Source organism: Furipterus horrens, unplaced genomic scaffold, assembly GCF_987537825.1.
Source record: "Furipterus horrens unplaced genomic scaffold, mFurHor1.1.pri manual_scaffold_6, whole genome shotgun sequence".
NCBI lineage: Eukaryota > Metazoa > Chordata > Mammalia > Chiroptera > Furipteridae > Furipterus > Furipterus horrens.
In genome coordinates, this window is record NW_028327176.1 from 165,434,713 (window position 1) to 165,454,835 (window position 20,123).

General features: G+C 34.5%; 1 protein-coding gene and 1 pseudogene across 1 annotated transcript in view; one reads left to right on the forward strand and one right to left on the reverse strand.

Moving 5' to 3' along the window:
* LAMA2 (laminin subunit alpha 2) overlaps window positions 1-20,123 on the forward strand; it is a 521,547-nt gene that overhangs the window by 265,342 nt on the left and 236,082 nt on the right. The window lies entirely within an intron of this gene.
* Window positions 19,174-19,834, reverse strand: LOC150007748 (ubiquitin carboxyl-terminal hydrolase isozyme L1 pseudogene; annotated as a pseudogene).

Sequence of the window (20,123 nt, forward strand, 5' to 3'; positions counted from 1 at the left end):
GACATGCTTTCTAGATTTGTCAGAGTGATAGCTCTATAAGGCATATAAATGTCGAAGAACTATGCTGTATACTTGAAACTCATACAATATAGTATATCAACTATACTTTAATAAAAACATATAGAAATTTTTCAAAATTTAGACCCTTAAATTACTTCTTTTCATCTGTACGTTCCAATATCTGGTTTCTATAATCAGTTTATATCTTACAAGGATTATATTGTAATTATGTTAATTTGTGAATGCACATGAATATAAATCATTTGGTTAATCTTAAAAATCTTTTTGGCAATTATCTACTCTCCTTGGGGTTTAATTCAGCCTTTCATTTAAATTAGAGAAGAATGTCAACAAACTACCTTCAATAAGACCTCCATAGTAATATGGAGAGCTACACATTGCTTTACCACAGAATCTCTCTCCTTCTCACCTATAAGAGGAATCGTATGAACAAAACAAACAAATGAACAAAATAGAACAAGAAGCATAGAAACAAGGAACAGAGTGACTGACCAGAGGGGAAAGGGGAGGGATATCAAGAGGAAAAGAAGGGGAATGGTCTAGTCAGGGAACATGTATGAAGGACCCATGGACATGGACAACAGGGTGGGGGTTGACTGTGGGAGCAGGGAGAGGGTGAGGCAGGGAAGAGCAATGGGGGAAAAATTGGGACAACTGTAATAGAACACCAATTTAAAAAAATCTTTCTCTTGTAAATGTTACCAGAGTGCTTTCCATGGAGATTATCTGTCACCAAGTTGTGAGTTAATACAAGCCTTTTCTTTTCAAAATAGTCTGTTTCCTCCTGTGAAACAAGATGGTTGAAAGATCTGGTTGAGACCCCTTTGAATATTTTTCATAGAGGAAAATAAAGACAGATTTAAACAAATGTCAGAGTTTCTGAGAAACTGCAAATGTGATCTATTCTAGACTGTCATTCATGGACAAAGACAGCTTCCTGTTTATGGGCCTGGGGTAGTTCAGCCTCTATAACTTGAAGTAGTTTTGATGCTTAGATACAAGTGGATCTTGTGAAGTTTCCCAAAATGTTTTTTAAAGTCCCTTAAAAAATAAACTTAACCCAGTAGCCAGTTCTTTTTGCTCCTGAAGACTCCATGTTAACCTAGTAAAGTCAAGAAGTGTTTCTTTTTTTGGTTCTTAGACATATACAAAGGAGGATATTATTGTTATGTGTGGGTAGGCCAACCAGCACCATCCCAAGCCCAAAAGGTCTTGGCTCACATGTCCAGGATTCACCAGATTTGACAAGTTTTTTTCCCTATACTGAAACACTAAATTTTCATTGCCAAAGGGTCATGACATATTTTCATTAAAGTGCAGAAACTGGGTAATAAATCAAAGCAAAAGTACTGAAATGTAAAGTGTGAAGTATCCCAAATTCAATATTGCAGATGACATTAAAAGAAGCCTTGCTATTACCACAGATGGCAGAACAATCAACTCAATGGATCGAAACCACACGTGTACTCATAATATCAGTAATATAATGACATTCCGGTCTTATTTTATTATGAAAATTATTCATTTGTGCCCAGTGTTTTTCCTCCTCACTGCTTTAAACTTTGTTATGGGAGGAAGAGTAGTTTATTCATCTTGTGTTGACCCTCCATCTACATGCTGCCTTAAACATAGCTATTCAATCCTGGCTAGGTAGGTAAGTTGGTTAGAGCATCGTCCCCATATGCTAAGGTTGTAGGTTTGATCCCCAGTAAGCACATACAAAAAGCAATCTCTCTCTCTCTCTCTCTCTTCTCCCCCTTCCTCTAAAATAAATAAATAAATAAATAAATAAATAAATAAATAAATAAATAAATGGCTATTCAGCCATATTAGTGTATCCAATTAAATTGTATAAATCTGGGTGTAAAATGTTTGATATATGATACATTTCACACACTGATACAAATTATAAAGCCTTTCTTAAAAACTGGCTAAAACATATTTAGTTGTTAAAATTCTAGGGAAGGAAATATTATTAGATTTCAACTACCTCCACAACATAAAATAGTAATAGGTTCCATGTTAAATTAATGACTTTCTCATTTTCAGTAACATTTATTAAATGCCTATTATAATTTGGTACTTTCTGAAAATTGATTATAATGAAAAGATCCTGGGCATTATAAAATTATCATCTAGTCATAGGTAAAATAAATGAGAGAATTATGGTGTTCTAAATGTAAAAAAAAAATTTCTATTGGAGAAAAGATGAATTTATATTTCTAAAATCTTTTAATGTTTTTTTTCTATATTTTATGTTGAATAATGTAATATGGAAAGATAATATTTTCATTTGCAGATGCTTAAGTATATATTTAAAACTGTAATTATTTTTATTAAAAATCAGACACCGGTATGCACAGCTTCAAACATATATAAGTTAACAGTGTTGGCAATAAAAGTACCCATATATACTAAATACTAGTCTATTATTCCTCCAAGAATTTCTGGTAATTTTCTAGTTTTCATGAGTTCTAGTACCATTTTTTAACTAATGAACACTCACAAAATGAACACATGAATTTAATATATCACTTCAAAGGACTACAATGAAGGTAGAATTGACAATATATGTATCAGCAAAGAACAAGTAAACACTATTGCTTACCATTTCTCTATGTAAGAGCTTCTCTCTAGCCACAAAATGTAGTGACAACATCAAATCTGACACAAAATTGGTCAATGAGTGAGAAATTAATTGTCTTCCAAAAGCATCTTTTATTATACAAAAATAATTTTGAAAGCAGTTGTTCAGAAAGTTTCTATCATTTTTTTTTTCCTTTTCCTTTTTGGTTTTTCAATTACAGTTGTCCCATTTTTCCCCCATTGCTCCCCCCACCCAGCCCATCCCTTCTCCCGCAATCATATCCTTCCCCATTGTCCGTATCCATGAGTCATTTATACATGTTCCTTGACTAGACCCTTCCCTTACTTATCCCCCTTCTCTCCCTCCCCCCTCCCCCCTCCCCCCTATTGACTGCTATTCTGCTCTTTGTCCTATTTAGTTTGTTTGTTTAGGTTGTTCTTTAGTTTCCTGTATTAGGTGATATCATATGGTATTTTTCTTTCATTGCCTGGCTTATTTCACTAAGCATAATTCTCTCTAGTTCCATCCATGTTGTCGCAAATGGCAGGAGTTCCTTCTTTCTCTCTGCTGCATAGTATTCCATTGTGTAAATGTACCACAGTTTTTGATCCACTCATCTACAGATGAGCACTTTGGCTGTTTCCAGCACTTAGCTATTGTAAACAGGGCTGCAATGAACATAGGGGTGCATAAGTTTTTTTGAATTAGGATTTTTCGCGTATAATCCTAGCAGTGGAATCGCTGGTTCAAAAGGCAGTTCCATTTTTAGTTTTATGCCTCAAAGTAATGTTAGCCTATCAACCTCAACTAGAAAACAGAATTATCTGACCTACTTTTGGAGTTTTCTAAACACAGTTTCAGAGAGCTTTGAAGCTTTTTGCTAAATATATTAAAATGCCTCATTTTCCAAATGATGTGCAAGTAAAACAATTATCAAAAGAAATTTAGTAACCAAATTTCAACCAGAACCTGAGATAATTGGTCTATAGTATTAGAAATGAGTATCATAATTTAGTATACTCAGCCAATGATGTAATTTGTATTGGAGACCTGTGTATGTTTTTGTGTGTGTTATCTCTTTTAAGCTGTGAAAACCATTAATATTAATTATTAAAATGAACCTAGAAGCAGAACTTAAAACTTTAATACTTGATAATATCACTAAGTACTAAACCAAGATTTTTAAAACTAGAAAAGCATATTATGTCATACTTTCTAAAAACGACCATTATATTGTTGAGTAAAAAAGAATTTTATATCAATAATTAACTTAAATATTTTCAAATAGTGTTTATGTCTCATACTTTTAACTCTTTGTTTTTTAATGAATATGTTAATGTCATAGCTCATAAATAAAATGGGCTTTAGACATTCAGTAAATATAGCCCATAAATATAATGGGCTATGACATTAATATATATAGAAAGTGTAGTGATATATGTATGTGTGTATTCTCAAATATAGAAAGTGTGGTGATACATGTATGTATGTATTCTCATATATCTCATATAAGGTGTATATATACCCTTAAAAAAGCATTTTTATGGATAAATTGTAAAACCAAAAGTCTAGAGCACCCTGCTCCAAGTAACAGGCTAGTGCAATAAATTCAGCCTTAAGAAAAAACTATAATATATGTGAAGTTTATCTTTCATGTACAATTAACATCTTTTCAACTGAGGCTCTTACTCTCCTGATAGTTATATGGTATTCTTCTATTGTGCTTAATTATACCATTATATAGTCTTAAGTGCTGAAGATAGACACTTAAGGGTATTACCATTACAAAATACCATTTCATGATTGCTTTATGTATTCACTGACACCTACCCTTTGTCAGAAACTTTTTAGTCTCTGAGCAGTGAAGACAACAGACAAAAAACCCTGCCTTCCTAGAGCATACATTCTAGTTAGAAGAGAGAAAATTAATTAGGTAAGTGCATAAAAAAATAGTATGGTTATAAATGCTAAGGAGAAAAATCGAGCATGGCAGAGGGTAGGAAAAGTGGTGGTCAGTGGATGGTGCTCAGATTTTAGATAAACTATTTATTCAAAAAACTGATGATACAGGAGCAAACTATATGGATATGTTGAGCAAAATGGTCTTAGAGGAAACCAACTACAAATTCCCTAAGATATGAAAAGTCGGACATGCTAAGAACATTCAACAGGGATGAATGAGGAGGAGAGAAAAAGGATAAGGGATGTTGGAAATATTATATACCTTTAAGTCATTGTGATGTCTTTACATTTTTCTCGCAGTAAAATGGGAAGTCACTGGTGTGATTAGAGCTCAAAAGTGTAATATCTGACATATTTTAACAGGGTCAATATGATTGCTACATTGAGAACTGACTGAAAGAGAACAAGGACAGAAATAGGGAGACCAGAGGCTTTGTAGTTGTCACATCAATAGCTATGAAGGCTTGAACTAGAGTGGTAGCAGAGGAGGTGATGAAGAGTGATTCGATTCTGGATATATTTTGAAGGTAAATCCAAAAACGGTGTGCTGACAACTTGGCTATGCAACATGAAAGGAGTCAGGGATGGGCCTGGACAACAGAAAGAATCAAGTTGTCTTTTACTTAGATGGGGAAGATCGGGAAGAGCATATGATTTTGGGAAGAGGATCAGGAGCTCAGCCTAGCTGGTTCTATTAACTTAGAAATACCTTTAGATATCCAAGCAGAGATGTTAAGATGATAATTTTGTCATACAAGTCTGAAGTTCAATGGTAGTGGTAGGGGAGTCTAAACTGGATATTTAAAAAAATGTTTTAATTGTTTAATGATTTAATCAATACAGATGTTATTTAAGCATGGAGATTAGATGTGATAACCAAGAGAATGAATAGAGCTGAGATCTGAGGATGGAGCCCTGTGGCACTCCAACACTTAGAGGGCAGGGAAGTGAGAAGGAACCAGAAAGGAGACTAGGAAAGAGTGGTCAGGAATAGAGGGAAAGCCAGGAGGACGGTGTACTGAAAGCCAGTTGAGTTAATCAAGAGGGTTCAACTTTGTCAAATACTATTGATGGTACAAATAAGGTAAGGAATGAGAACTGGCAGTCGGGTTTAGCAGTAAATACTACTGGTGACCTTGAAAAGAGCATTTTTAGTTAAGTGATGGGCACAAAATGTTGACTGGAGTGGATTAATGAGAGAATGAGCAGGGAGGATCTGGAGCCAGCAAGCATAGACTCCTTTCTCTAGGAATGAAATAAGGACACATTTGTGTGCACATGAATTGAAGTGGTGCTGAGTATTGAAGTTCTGTTGGTCTTTATATTCTTAGGAAAATAGAAAATAGTTGAGCATAAGGAGGATTCTGAAGTTTCAAGAAGAAAGGAGAAAGTAAGTCTCCAGGAATATAGGAGAGAAAATGGACCCGAAAGTATTAAGGAACCACATGAGTTTAGTAATCATAAATTTTAGGCAAGGTCTGTCAACAAGGTGGTGTGTGTTTATTCAGGTATGTCCAGCTCAACAGTTGCAGGTACAGAGAAAGTAGTTTGATTTAACTAGGGTGTGGTTTAGCTAAGGAAGTGCCATAAAACTAGAGAAGGGCAAGGTAGTAGAAACTGTACGCAAAGGAAAGATTAAAGTTATTGGACATGGAGTTCGTGATAGTGATAGAAAAGTCTCATGTTGTAACAATTTTCCATTTTTCCCTCCTTCCAAAAGGCTACTGATATACTAGGTAAGACACAACTTTGTTTTATAGAACTATACAGGGCATTAGAAAATATTTAGCATCCTTGGCCCCCACACAATAAATATCAGTAACCACCAAAATTAAAGGAATAGAATGTGATCTTTGACAGTTCTTTCTTTACCTCATTGCATTTTCTTCCTCCTTAAAATGAATTCTTTCACTACATGCCCCCAAAAGTAAAGCTAGTTTATATAACATAAAAATACTTTTGCAAACACAAAAGCCAATCCAATACTTTGTTATAATGAGTACAAAATATGCCAACAAGAAAAAAAAAAAAGGTTAATGTTTTAAGAATTAGACTTTACTGGACACAAAAGAATTTTTATGAATCACTTAAAAGTTGTCTTATTTCTTGGTTAATACAATTATATAGGTTTCAAGGGTACAACTTTATAATACATCATTTGTGTATTGTATTGTGCTTTCATCACCCCAAGTCAAGTCCCCTTTCATCACTATTTATCCCCCCTTTACCAATGCCACCCCAATAAATTCAATGTAAAAAGAGAGAGAAAAAAGTAGTCATCTTATTCCTTAAGTACATTAATGATAGCATTAACTGAAATATATTTACTATCCAAATACATAACAAGAATGTATTAAGTGTTCTCATCTATACCTGACACAGTGCTGATTGCTTTACCTGCATTATCCAATTTGATCTTTATACAGGCTCTTAAATATGAATGATCATTATCTCTATTTTATAGAAAACAGTAAAAATGTGCTTATTACTTGTAGAATGAAGGAATATTTTGCAATATCATAGTATAGTTGTTCACTTTTCATCTGTATGTTTTGACATTGAATAGTTTTAGGCTGCTAAAAAAGCACTTCTGGTGTCTACCTTTTTTTGCAGAAATAAACACAATTTCTTCTTCTGTTCTTTAGTTCCTCAAACTCTCATGAACTTTCTTTTACTTTATTTATACACTGATGACTGAAATAGAGAGCTTGGATTTTCTTTTTTTAACAAAAAAAGCCAGTAAAACATATGTTCCCCAAAATATTCTTTAGTGCATTTTAAACACAGAATGATTCAACTGCTTAAGTAAAAATTTCAGCTTCTGAAGTGGCATGTCATTAGATTTAGTGACATTTACTTATAAGTGAATAGATGTTTTCTGCCTCTATGTAGTTACCATTGCTATAGCTCTACAATATAGACAGAGTTCCAAATTTATTGTAAAAAGTGATATAGAAATAATAGTTGCCACTAAGCTCCCCTTGATTGAAACTGCATTATGTAATGTTCATTCCTTTCAGCTCAGTAACTTGAAAAATATAGCAGTCTATTTAAAGAAAATATATTCTTGTTTGGCAGAATATTATTGTCATACAGCAAATGTACAATATGTTCCTAATTTGTGTCTATGAGTGCTAGGCTTACAAAAGTCACTGTAAGTTTTACTTAATTTATTTTGGAGTTAACTATTACTTTTGACATGATTTATATACTAAGGAAGTCTGTTTCTCCCTGCTTAAAACTCAGCAAAATGACATTGGATAGATAGATGAAGTATATGTGCTTATTATAGCTGTGTCTGCTAGGGCTACAATTCTGTTAGAAACTTGTCAACATTTTCAATGTAAACCTTCCTTTTCTGGATGTTATGATTTAATCTGCTAATTCATATTGCTCTCTGAAAACTATGCAGGCATCCTGTATTTTCAGAACAAAACCTATATACACAAGTTCCTTTTTTTTCCCTCCCCTCCCCCAAATGTTTTATTTTTATTATTGTTATCACAGCAACTGATTCTCAACTGAAATTCTAGGTCTGCTTGCAATGATGGTAGCTGGTGACCCCTGAAGTATTTATTTATATTGATTGATATATGTGGTAGGCTTAATGATGACCACTTTAAAAATGTCCATGTTGTATCCCAGAACCTGCAAATATGTTAGTTTACATGGCAAAAAAGCGACTTTGCAAATGTGATTAAGTTTAAAGACCTTGAGACTGAGGAGTTACCCTGGATTATCTAGAAGAGCTCATGACAGCTCGGAGGGGAGAGGGGAGGGGAGACTGGATGAAACAAGGTGAAGGAATTAGTCAAAGAACATACATGCATGGCCCGTAGCCAAATTGTGGTGATGGCTTGAGGGCAGAGGGGGGCAAAGGCTTGGTGGAGGCGGTCAAAAGGGGAAAAAATGGAAAGATCTGTAATAGTATAAGCAATAAAAATAAAGTCTAAATGCCAAAAAATGTGGAAGAAGAAGGCAGAAAAAGGGGTCAGAGTGATGTGACAATGGAGGAAGAGAAAGGAGAGTCAAAACCTGAAAGACGCTCTGTCCATCATTGCTAGCTTTGAAGATGGAGGAGCCCATATGCTAAGACATGTGGATGACCTCTGGGAGCTGGTCGTTGGCATTTGCTGACAGCCATAAAGTAATGGGACCTCTCTTCTACAACTGCAGTAACTGAATTCTACCAATAGTCTCAACAAGCAAGGAAACAGATTTCTTCCTTGAACCTCTAGAAATAATTGTAGCCATGCTGACACCAAGATTTTAGCAATTTTGGGCTAGTGAAACTCCTGTGGAAATTCTCACTTACAGAAGGGTGAGATAAATTGGTGTTGCTTTCAGCTGTTGAGTGTGTTGTGATAACAACAAAACACTAATATAATGCAGATGGAGGCTTGTATCTCTGGACAGGAGATGGAAGTTATTTTGTGCACAAGACCAGGAGGCAATAATAGGATGAAAAACTTCAATAGAGAAGATGTCATCACATTTGCTCCTTTTTCTCCCCCCCTCCCACTTCTGGCAGGGAGCAGGGGGCAGGGCATATGAAATGGGTCAAAACTTCAATAGAGAAAAAAGTAGAAGATAGGAACCTTGGGAAATGTTTCTTTTGTGAAAAACATGAGATCGATTGTGACACAAGGCGAAGGGAAATGCCATTTTACCCACATCTGACCAAGAGCAGGTTTGATATCCTGAGGGTTAAGGGCAACTTTGCATGAAGCTGCATTCCCACTATGAGCACTGGCAGCTGCTAATGAAGAGATGTCTTGATAGGGGACCAGAATAGATTTGCTTTGCAGATGTAAAGGGGCCTAAGAATGACCCTTATGAATAACAATGTCAGTGAGACTTCATTTATATCTGTAGGTGTGTGAACACTGAGATTATGTGCATTACATAAAAAAGACTATATTTATTATTAGAAAAGCCTAAAGTAATTAAGTCCAAATATTCAGCCATATTAAATGATGTATATATAATGCCACACACATAAGCATCAAGACCCAAATGTGAATTATTCATAGTAATAATTCTACCAATCTGGCTGTTTGTTATCATGTAGAAGCTGCTGGTTTTGCTGACTTTTTTGCTTTTCACTTACAACACAGAGGTAGGATGTTCAAAGTATAACACAAATAAAAGGTGAGTTGAAAAGAGAATGGCATTTCTTCTCCATGCACATGTTATAGTAAAGCTATTTTATGACAAGAAATCCACTAAGATTAATATATTTTCAATTGAGTAAGTATATTTTATTAAAACAACAAATATTTATAATGGTAAATTTATGAACAGTTGCCAAATCAAACTGAATTTTTAAAATTAAGCCATTTTGATGTGAATAAGTCAAAGTTAATAGGTTCATTGTCAATTGTATATGTTCTTTTATGCTATTTATAAAATTCAGTTACAAGGAATGTGTTTTACATATCCAGTGTTAAACTATCCTTGGTCCCAGGCTAGGAGGCATAAAATTGATCACTGACTCTGTGTCTTTATAAAACTATATATAGGAAAGAAAAATATGTTAATGATTCAACTGAGTTCATCTCAGTCGCCTACAACAAATTGTGGCCTGTGTACCTGAGTGAATGAAATGAAATAGATTAAGGTAATCTTATCTTATTGTAGCTTGTTTTAGACACAAGTGTATGATTTAAGAGAGCTGCAAGTAAAATCTTAAAACTCTGAAATATTAAAGACATAATTTTAAGATTCTAACCTTTATAAGAACTTATTGACTCATCTGACTATGTTTTATATTTGAATGCTCATGTTAACATGAATGACGAGCAAAAAAATTCCAGGGACTGGGAAGCTTAAAACCACCTAAGCTAGAACAAAATAAACATTAGGTATTTCAATGTATAGAGTTAGTGGACAAAAAGAATGGATTCTTTCCAGTTATTATGCTACTGGGGTATTCAATAGTTTGAATTGTTGGGTTTTTTTTTGCTTTTATGGAGCCATGTTAAGAAGCCCATGAGCTTTAACAGGATGATTCAAAGCTCCTTTGGTGCCCTTTCTGAGAAGGGTCAGCACCTCTATATAAGAACAAATTTTGTGGGCAACATTGGTCTTGCATCACTGCTACCACTGCCTGGAGGTCGTAGACACGTGCCTGTCAGCGATTCTCTCCAAACTTCCCAACGCTGAACCCTCCTTAACGACTTACCGAAACTGGGATGGGAGTGTGAGCACCTGAGGGGCTCTCCTGTGGGGCTTGGAGGGAGTGGCGCAAAGGACTTGTCTTGTGAGCTGAGCATCTCCACAAAAGAACTCAAGACAAAGTGGATAGAGTGACTCCCAACCAACTAGCCAGAAGGAAGATCCTACCAAAGAACATCTGAAATATAACCAGACAGCATAAACAAATGATATAAAGGGTAACTCAAGAACATCAGGCTCAGGATATCAAAGAGACTGCACCACTGAAACCCCTAGATCTCCCATAAAGAATCTCATACCACAAAGGAGGGAAGTCAAAGCAGACCACCCCCCAAAAAAAATAAATAAATAAAAACAAACAAAAAGAATCCAACATGGTAAGACACAAAAATAACCCCTCAATGAAAAGAAAAGAGGAATCCTCAGAAAGAGAGATAGATGAAATAGACATAGCCCAAATGTCAGACATGGAATTCAAAACAATTGTGGTAAAGAAGCTCAATATACTCGACATCCTTAAAAACAACTATGACAACCTCCAAGGAAGTTACCAGCAGCTCCAAGAAAATTACAGGGGACTTGCAGAGAACTACACCAGCATAAAAAAAGACATAGAAACTGTTAACAAGAACCAGGAAGAATTGAAGAATTCAATCTCTGAACTGAAAAACACAGTAGAATCAGTCAAAAGCAGACTAAACAAAGCAGAGGATCGGATTAGTGAGTTAGAAGATAATGTAGAGAAAAACTCCCAGACAATACAGCAAAATGAAAAAAGATTTAAAAAATATGAACAAGATGTAAGGGAATTACAGGATAGCATGATAAGAAATAATATCAGGATCATCGGAATTAGAGAGGGAGAAGAAAAGGAGCATGGAATTTAAAAACTGATAGGAGAAATAGTGACAGAAAATTTTCGGAACCTGACGATAGAAAAAGTTATACAAGTTCAGGAAGCACAGAGAGTTCCAATGAAGAGGAACCCCCAAAAACCCACTCCAAGGCATATCATAATTAAAATGGCAACATTTCAAGACAAAGAGAGAATCCTAAAAGCAGCAAGAGAAAAACAGCGAATAACATACAAGGGAGCTCCAATAAGGCTATCAACTGATTTCTCAACAGAAACATTACAAGCCAGAAGGGAATGGTCAAAAATATTTCAAGCAATGAAAAACAAAGGCCTACAACCAAGAATACTCTACCCAGCAAGGCTCTCATTCAAAATAGAAGGTGAAATAAGGAGTTTCTCAGACAAAGGAAGACTGAAAGAATACATCTCCACCAAACCAGCATTGCAAGAGATGCTAAAGGGTGTGTTCTAAGAAAAAAGAAGAAAAGAACAAGAGAGGAGAGGAACAGAGGTACAAAGGGCAATGAATAAATACACATCAATAATAACCTTAAATGTAAATGGATTAAATGCTCCAATTAAAAGACATAGGGTAGCGGAATGGATCAGAAAACAGGACCCACATATTTGCTGTCTACAAGAAACACACCTCAAAACAAAAGATTTACACAGACTGAAAGTAAAGGGATATAAAAAAATATTCCAAGCAAACGGACCAGAAAAAAAGCTGGGGTAGCAGTTCTCATATCAGACAAAATGGATTTCAAAGCAAGGGCAATAAAAAGAGACAAAGAAGGACATTTCATAATACTTAAAGGAACAATCCATCAAGAAGATATGACATTGATAAACATATTTGCACCCAACATAGGAGCACCCAAATACATAAAGCAAATACTAGAAGACCACAAGAAGGATATCAACAACAACACACTCATAGTAGGGGACTTCAACTCTCCATTATCAACAATAGACAGATCATCAAAAGAAAGAAACACCAAGGATATACAGGCATTGAACAACACACTAAACCACATGGACCTAACTGATATACATAGAACTTTCCACCCCAAAGAAGGAAAATATACATTCTTTTCAAATGCACATGGGACATTTTCAAAGATAGACTACATGATAGGACACAAAACAAGCCTCAACAAATTCAAGAAAATTGAAATCATATCAAGCATCTTTTCAGATCACAATGCCTTGAAACTAGAAATCAACCTCGGAGAAAAAAATCAAAGACACCCAAACTCATGGAGATTGAATAACACGCTATTAAATAATGAATGGATTAACAATGACATCAAAAAAGAAATCAAGAAATTTCTAGAAACTAATGATAATGAGCATCCAACAGCCCAAAACCTGTGGGACACAGCAAAAGCAGTCCTGAGAGGGAAGTTCATAGCAATACAGGCATATCTGAAAAGGATAGAAGAAGGGGGGAGGGGGGAGGGAGAGAAGGGGGATAAGTAAGGGAAGGGTTTAGTCAAAGAACATATATAAATGACTCATGGACATTGACAACGGGGAGGGATATGATTGCGGGAGAGGGGGTGGATTGGGTGGGGGAGAGAAATTGGGAGAAAAGAGGACAACTGTAATTGAAAAACAAAAAACAAAAAAAAATAAAAAAAAAAAGAACAAACTTTGTTTTACCCCACTTTCACCATCCATTTACAAAGCTACCAAGCTTTTCCTACTACCTTGATATAAAAAAGATATTTATATTTTTGTAAATTACACACACAAAAAAAACATGTTATTCTCTTTGCTAAATCTTTAGATTTATATTTGCTTTGCATAAGTTCAAGCTTAACACCGAGTCATATGTATAAATATGCTTATTAAATTATCTAATGGTAACTAACATTATAACAGAATTTTATTTGGTCCAGAAAATGATCAAATTATTTTGAATGTCAGGTGTATAAAATAAGGTATTAGAAAAAGTTAATAAAATGATGAATGTGCTTGCCTGATGATTATGATACACATTAACATTTCTTTAGTTCTCATTAGTTGAATATAATGTAAGTCTAAAAATGCCTATTATGGCATTAATTTGTTAAAGATGTATTATGCAAATTACCTAGCATAAAGAGCACCTTTCTGGGGTTTTCTTTTTACTGTAGTTTTTGAACTTCTTAATATATTTAAAGTAAATGATTTGATCACTTTTTCAGAAATAGTACAATTTCATACATGTTTTCTGTTAATTATTTGATTCTTTATTATTTTCAATAAATAAAATACATGATTAAACTGGGAGGCAAACTTTTTTTATTAGTATATTTTCTTAAAATTAGTTGCTAATTAGAAATGCTCCTGCTTTTGGCTTATAGCTATGAAACCATTTATACCACTAGTTCTCCCCAGCACTTGTTACCATTAAAAATTATAACAATATATCATGAATTTCTTCTTGCATTTGAGAAATACTCACTGTGTATTCTTTGATACTTTTGTATCTATATGCAAACAAACTATTACATAGTAGACTTTAATACATGAAACAGTCTTTGAACAGTAAAAAAGAATGTAAACATTCACCAAATAAATCTACCAAAGATTAAAACAATGAGAAATAATATTTTAAACTCTCTTCATTTTATACTACAAAAAACAGGATCTATACCAATGCAGTATTTTAAAAATTAGTCTCATGACAAACAACACAAAACATTCATGTATGCAGACTCTAAAACCAGGAAACACCTAGTGTTCATTCTCTGACCATGCTGTGATCATGTATCAATTTAAAATAATAAATAAGTAAATAAGTAAACCACTTAAAACCCTAAGAGCATCTTATATAATAATTATTCTTGCAAAAAGAAATTAAAGTTACAGCTATACAGAGTGTGGCAAAAGTAGGTTTACATTTGTGAGTAAGTGAAATGCAGAGTTTATTCTTGCATTACTTTTTATTATCATATTATTTTCAATATAAATAACAATAAACCTACTTTTTCCCGACCCTGTATATAATTTATAAAACAAAGTATCATAAAGCAAAAACTCCGAGGTAAGACAAAAGCAGTATTCAGGAGTAAATCTAAAGTCCCAATTGCTTTCATTATGAATGAGAAGAGAAATAGGAGGAAAAATTATTCAACTAGTTAACTCAAGAATCTAGAAAACTTAGGACACATAATACTTATCACACTCTTTATGATGAGTGACCAACTGCTCCCCTTTCTCCCACTCCTCTGGAGAGCAATTTTTAAATTCTATTTATCTCTGTATCTTTCAAATCTATCCATTTTTAAAACATGAATCATATATTCAATAAATATTTAGTGAATGAATCAATGAATAAATAAAATTAAAAAAAAATAATTCTCCAATAAAAGCAGTAGCACAAAGCCATTCTATTCTGTTCTCATAAAAATAATATATGACAAGATGGAATAATAATATCACTTAAGATAGCTTTTAATTGGCAGTTGCTGAATTTATCAAACTAGCCAGTGTTTTGAACCTATATGGGAGAAAATTATCTGAGAGTTTATCAGTTATTTATTGATAAGTGACAAACCACTTGAAAATTAGTAGTGTAAAACTACTATTTTAACCTAACAGATTTTTCAAATAAGGAATTTTGACAGGGCATTTCAGAGATGACTAGTCTTTATTGCATGATATCTTGGGTTTCAGCCAGGGAGATTTGAATGCTTGTGGGTGAATTGAAAGGCTGGAGGATTCTCCACATACAAATCTAGTGCCTGGAATGCTATACTGCAGACACTAGACTCACCTGAGACAGACAACCAGAAATCCCATGCATGACCAATACAGGTAGGGGGACTTGCTTCATGGAAGCTCAGAGTTCCAATAGAACATGTGTCCATAAAATAAGGCAAAAAGCTCAATTTTTTTATGGCCTTAGCTCAGAAGTTGCACATAACATTGCATTGATCAAAGCAGTCATAAATCCATGGGGATTCTGGAGAAGAGACAAAGACTCCAGTGACACTCACTGGGATGTTAAACCATCATAAAATCATATTTTAAAACTATTAAGGATATAATAAAGACACAATAAAATAAAACAGAAAACATGTTGTCCTAAGCAAACGGTATCTATAAACACATGTAGAGACAGACATAGGACTGAAAACCAGGACCCAGAATCTCTGCCATTGTTTGCAATTTGGCCTTGGACAGTAGTGTGTCTTCTCTGACCCTATGTAAAAATAAGTGCTTTGGGGCTAAAAAAAAAAAAAAAATTCTATAGTTCTTTGACAGGTGAGGAAATAAATGAAATCAATAAAATCTTCAGTCAGCCTCTTTATATATGATTGCTTTAAGAAATATTGCTGTAGACTCTAAAATGAGGGAAGATTATTAAATATCAAGTGGTGGTACATGTAGATTATCTTTCATTATCTATTTGAATTTCTAAGAAATATTTTATATTTTCAAATTAAATCCATCACATCCAAGAATTATGAGTGATCTAAATGGATTTATTCTGAGGAGAAATAAAGGTCAGTATGTTTATGTCTCATTATTCATGTATAGATGAACTCAAAAAGGTTGTATATGTATTTTTTTATTTTAATGATACATGTATTGGGGTTGTGTCTTTTCTACCACAGTGGATTAAATAAACTAGTGAAAAGTATAGTTTTGACACTTTCTGGGGTAAAAAAAAAATTGTTGTTCTTTCTTCTGTGGACCTCTTGTTAGTACATATGGCCAACAGACCACCTGCAGTAGGTGGGTGCCATGTTATTAGATACCTAGGTAAGGAAAGTTGCATTCATCCCCTTGGTTCTTGGGGATAAACATTCCTCCTATCCAGCTTGTTGGCTTCTCCACAGGAGGAGAAGTTTTTGTTAAATGGACTAGAAATCTTACAAAGTTTTTCTGTTGCCATTTATAAAATATATGCAGTACTGCATATTTGATTGGAAATATTTTATGTTAGTCATTAGTAGCTGGAGGTAGCTTTGTGTTTTAACTGATAACACAGATCCAATGCTTTTCAGCATACCAACATCTAAATGGTAGCTCAAGAAGAAAAGCTGATGAGGAGCCTGAAAATTAATGAGACATAAAAGCTTTTGACTCTGACCTTGAGATGCAATTTGGTATTTATGATGTTAAGTTACTTGCCTCCTTTTAAGTAGAGAAACAGATGGTCTGTGTGGGAGGGATGTTTAGTTATGATTGAGAAGAAAAAAGAAAAAAGAAAGAAAACTTTAAACCCTGAAGACATAGTATATAAAGTACATACTACAAAATTCAATGCAATAGTTAAAGCTCACAGAATGTATAAAGGCTGCCCCCCCTAAGAAGTACACAATTGCTGTATTGATGTGAAAGTGCAGGAAAGAAATAAGTATCCAAAGCTGCATAAATATTTGCTCCCCCATGTGAGTGTGAGAACATGTGTGTTTCATGTTGTGATTGATAGGACTGCTTTTATGCTCCACTTTGAACTCTTAGCAGGAATTCTGGAGTGTCCTGAGAATCAGTCTGTCTTTGTATGGCAGGAACTCTGTTTTCTTAGAAAATATTAAGAATACAGTTTGTACTCTCTTTCTATAAAAGGGTGCCTCTGGTTTTGGGGAATTGGAGAACTTAGTAGAAAAAATCATATAGTGTATAAGAAATGCTCAACTTTATTCTGAAACTTTGACCAGTTATTTTTTTTTACTTGTGCTTTTGTATTTCTTTGTTGTCCAAGAAAGGCTGTAGTCTGATCTACTTCTAATATATATTTGGTGAAATTTGTAGATTCTGGTAAGGTTATTGTCTTCTAATGACTTACCTATTAAAAAGAAGAGAAATGAAGGCACACCTAGAATACTGTGTAACATATTTACTGGAATGCAATAATTTCTGGTTTTAGAGTGTTCCTCTAGTGAAGCAAGAGGTCTTGAATACATAATTGAAGTTTTATAATCTGATAGGCATCAAATTTCTATTGCAACTTAACTCAGGAAATTTAAGAACTAAAGATATCAAACAATAGAAGTATACAGATGTATAGTTTTCAACATGTGTTAATATTACTTCATATCTCAAAATAGCACAACAAGCAGGAAAATCATTGAAGTTTTTACAGTAAAGATGATGATTTTAAAGCTCATATGCTTCAGAATGACACTAACCCCCTTTCTAGTCTTGGTCCATATATTTACTGTGTGACTCTGGGAAAATTAAATAAATTCTAAAGTATAGGTTGTGTTATGTCTAAAAGAGAATGAAGATATCTACATTGAATGGTTTTTATAAGAAATTCATGAGAGGAACTAAGTAAAACATATTCTTCAAATTCTCTAGCAGGCATATAGAATTTATTTAAATGTGATCTTGCTTCCTCTCCTAATTAATCTAGGAAATGAGCAAGTTCTAATAGGTTTGTTAATTTGAGTTTAAGTTCTTGTGTAGCAAAGAAAATACTGTTGTTTCTTAAACATAAAAATATACTACCTTCATTAATACAATGAAGTAAACAAAGTAAAACTTTGCTAAAATGCCATTTTTCTGATTGAGTTGGCAAAGCTCCAAAGGTTTGATAACATACTTTAGTGGTGAGGGTTTAAGTAAAACAAGTATTTTCATTCATTGGTGGTGGTATGTACAAAATCTAAAAGATAAATTTAGCAATATCTATTTATATTACAGATGCATATAGACTTTTACAGAGCAATTCTACCTCTGTAAATTTATTCACCAGTTAATTTTGCACATAGAGGATATAGTTAAGGACATCATTATTCATTGCACCAACATTTGTAGTAGGAAATATTAAAAATAGACATATCCATCACTAGTGATTGTCAAATGATAATGGAGATGACAAACACTCTTCAATGTAAACATGTAATTCTCAAAACAATACACACATAGCCTTATGAGATAGGTATTTATTGTTACATTCATTTTAAAGATGAGAAAATGAAAGCATGAAATGATTGCATAAGTTGCTCAAGTTTTAAAAGTTGGTAGGTGGTGAAAGCAGGTTTTAGCCTCACTATCTAGCACTTCAGTCAATGTTTCACCTCTTTGATGGCTGCTTATAGTGTTTGAGGAGAGAGAAAGAAAGAGAGAGAGAGAGAGAGAGAGGGAGAGACAGAGAGAGAGAGAGAGAGAGAGAGAGAGAGAGAGAGAGAGAGAGGAGGGAGGGAGAGAGGAACTCAATGGGGAGTATTAAAAAACGTAAACATAAATCAAAAATGTATCTATATATTACTAATGTAACAGTGTGACTTTGAAAAACTTAATCTCTAGAGCCTCAATTTCTTTTTTTTTATCAGCAGAAAAGTTTTCTTCCTTATTAAGACAAACAATTTAAACCACATCCAAGGCCTTAACTTACAGACACAAACCAAAGTAGCCAAGTAAAGCATTAGATATGGAGGCAGGAGACATACAATGTGGGAATGCTTGCCACCTGAAGCTTACACCAGACTGCTCAATCACAGCTGGGCTCAGCGGGCATTTGGGTGTGGTTGGGGGTGAGGGTGGGTATCGCTACAGAACCAAAGGAGAACAACCATTTTCTACAAGAAATACTGAAACCCTTGAAGAAGAGTGTGGGGGAAGCTTAGTCCCCTCCGACCTGGCACTGGGTGGCCTTGCAGAGAGTCAGGTCCAGAAGCGGACTTCCCCTCGCTCACACTCAGTGAACTCTTGGAAGACCTGGCAGTGTCCTGCAGCAGCGAGTCCTCTGCACTGCTGCCATGGCTACTGGAAAAAGATTCTTCCATCAGGTTTAGAGAGGTGACCATCGATGTGTTAAGCAGAACAAAATGAAAGCTTACTTGGTCATCTACCCAATATAGGCCTTGCTGCACCGTGGCGTCATGGGCTGCCTGAATGGCTTTTCTTTTCCAAGCATTTTGCTGTGTCTTCAGGAGACAACTTCTCCACTTCACAAATAAACTGTCTCAGAACTGACTCATCCTCAAATTCCATTTTGTCTTGATTATTGGCCACTGCATGTGTAAGTCTGATGATATCATAGGAGTTCCCAATGGTCTGCCTCATTACATATACTTTAAAATGACTTCTTTTTCCTTCAGTTCTTCAAACTCTTTTTTCCCAATGAATGGAAATAGCAGCAATGCACAGGCAGGAGCCTAACCAAGCTCAGAGCCTCCTCCTCCAGCCCCCACATGTCCACAAAGCCACTGGTGGGCGAACCCCAGCTGGGTAAACCCCAGCCAGGCCAGCACTTTGTTCAGCATCTTGGGGGTTATCTCCATCTGTTTGTAAAAGGCAAGTGAAATCACAACCCAGAAGAGAGGGAAAACCTCCATTTCTTCATCTGTACGATATAAATAATAATAGTAACCCTACACTGCATAATTTTTGTAGATTAAATAAAATGACTCAGAAAAGTACTATTGAAATTCTAAAGTTGCATACAACTCTCAGCTTGATTATATATGGCTCTAATTGTAACCCCTTAATTTTTGAAACCTACTATATTTTTTATGTTGTCTATATCTTGCTTTAAAAACATGGTAGGTATTATTTTGTTCCAAACTAAAA